Here is a 2,716-nt window from a genome sequence, read left to right as displayed (position 1 = left end):
TTAGAAAATGTTTAAAACTGACACCTCTAACACAACTAGATGCATTATTGTAGGAAATCGTTTCCAAAGAAACGTAGCAAAATACTCTTTCTTCAAACGTGTTGTTAATACATGGAATGGTCTACCATCCAATATCATCGATTGTTCCATTGTCGATATATTCAAAAAACGTCTTGACATTTGAAAATCGTCACCTCAGACTTCGACAGGGTGATAGTTCTTCATGTGGACTATCTTTGTGTGACAATTCTTCATGTGGGACATCCTAGATTTACGATCCTTCGGTTGTATAAGTTGATGACAATAAGCATAACCCTCATTCAGCCTAATCTAACCTAACATAACCTAGCCTAACCTAACCTAATCTAATGTTTATTCCATTGTTGATATTCGGCGTACTGGGGTGACAATTCTTCAGGTTGGATCTCGTGGGGTGACAATTCTTCAGGTGGGAGTTCTGGGGTGACAGTTCTTCTTGTGACCCCATCTATCTACCATCTACCACATCTTTCTACAGAAACCAGAACTAACTAGACTACAAACACCTTAAACTAAGCAAGCTAACATACGAAACATGGGCTCGCGACTTCGAGATAGAAATTCTGACCAATAACGACGACTCTGACGTCATAACGTACTTCTCAGGAAGTTCCTTCTGGTTCGAAGACTCGAAGAACCTTCGAAGAAGGTGGTGGAGGTGGAGTAGAGGAGGAGGAGGAGGAGAAGGAGGAGTTACATGGAGTTCATGGACAAATGAAGATCAAGAGACCTATTGGTCTTTGTAAAACCGTTTTGGTTCCTATTATTATTATTATTAGTATTTGTTTATTACTTTTTTAGGGAGGGAGGTTCTTAGAGTGAACTCCTTGAATGAAAAGGAAAAGGAGAAGGAGTACGAAAAGAAGCTGAAGGAGGAGTGGGAGGGAGTAAAGGATAGAGCAGAGATGGGTGTGGAGGAGGAATGGGGATGGTTCAAGGAGGGAGTCTTAAAGTGTGCAAGGATGGTGTGTGGAACAAGAAGGACAGGGGGAAATAGAAGAAAGGGTAGTGAATGGTGGGATGAGGAAACAAAGAAGGCTGTAGAAGAGAAGAAGCGAGCATTCACAGATTGGTTACAAAAGAGGACAGGGGAGTCGTATGAGACGTACAAAGAAAAGAAAAGAGAAGTAAAGCAAAAGGTAAAGGAGGCAAAGAGGAGAGCAGATGTGAAATGGGGTAGGAGTATGACAGAAAATTTTGAAAGTAATAAAAAGATGTTTTGGAAAGAAATTAAGAGAGGAAGAGGAGGCGAATCAAGTAGGGAAGAAAAGGTAAAAGGTACAGATGGAGAGTTGATAATGGAAGAGATGGCAGTGAGGGGAAGATGGGCAGAATATTTTAGGGAGTTGCTGAATGTGAAGGAGGATAGGGAAGGAAAGATAGCTGCAGTGGGAAATGCGAAGAAAATGAGAGTGATGAGTGAGGAGAATGGAGGAGAAATAAGGAAGGATGAGGTGAAGGCAGCTGTAAAGATGATGAAAGCAGGTAAGGCACCTGGTCTGGATGGATGTCATGCAGAATGTCTGAAAAAGGGAGGTGCAGTGATGGTGGACTGGTTGGTGAGGTTATTTAATGTTTGCTGGAGAGAGGGTAGAGTACCGGAGGACTGGAGTAGTGCCTGTATAGTTCCTCTTTACAAGGGAAAAGGGGACAAGTGTGAATGTAGTAATTTCAGAGGGATTAGCCTGTTGAGTGTAGTAGGGAAGGCTTATGGGAGGATCTTAATTGAGAGGATTAGGAGAGGAACAGAGGGAGTAATTGGTGAGGAACAGTGTGGATTTAGGACGGGTAGAGGTTGTGTAGATCAGATCTTTGTGGTAAGACAGATATGTGAGAAAGCTATAGGAAAGGGGAAGGATGTTTTTTGGGCTTTCATGGATCTGGAAAAGGCTTATGATAGGGTAGACAGAAAGGCACTGTGGGAAGTTATGCAGATTTATGGGATAGGAGGAAAGCTTTTGGGAGCTGTCAAGAGTTTTTATGAGAGTAGTAGAGCATGTGTTAGGATTAGAAATGGAGAGAGTGAGTGGTTTGAAGTAAAGGTGGGACTTCGTCAAGGATGCGTTATGTCGCCCTGGCTGTTCAACTTATACATGGATGGGGTGGTGCGAGAGGTGAATGCTAGGGTAGTGAGTCAGGGATTGGAGATGGTTAAAGAAAATGGAGAAAAGTGGGAGGTGAGCCAGCTGTTGTTTGCGGACGACACTGCGCTTGTGGCAGGGTCAGAGGAGGGATTGAGGAAGCTGGTGGCAGAGTTTGGGAGAGTATGTGATAGAAGAAAGCTAAAGATAAATGTGGGTAAAAGTAAGGTGATGAGATGTACAAGGGGTGAAAGTGGCAGTAGACTGGAAGTGAACATTAAGGGAGAGCGACTGGAGGAAGTGGATAGTTTTAGATACTTGGGTGCAAGTGTAGCAGGAAAAGGTGGAGTGAAGGTGGAGGTAGAATGTAGATTGAGAGAAGCGAGTAAATGCCTTGGTGGTTTAAAGAGTGTAATGAGGAATAGACATTTGGGAATGGATGCGAAGAGGAGACTGTATGAAGGAGTGATTGTGCCAACAGCACTGTATGGGGCAGAAACGTGGAACATAAGAGAAGAAGAGAGAAGGAGTTTGAATGTGTTTGAGATGAGGTGTCTGAGAAGTATGGTGGGGGTTACTAGGCTAGATAGAGTGAG

Source organism: Oratosquilla oratoria, chromosome 8 (assembly GCF_046742065.1).
Source record: "Oratosquilla oratoria isolate Oo_2021 chromosome 8, ASM4674206v1, whole genome shotgun sequence".
NCBI lineage: Eukaryota > Metazoa > Arthropoda > Malacostraca > Stomatopoda > Squillidae > Oratosquilla > Oratosquilla oratoria.
The sequence above is the reverse complement of the archived record's forward strand: the minus strand, read 5'-3'. Positions refer to the sequence as shown.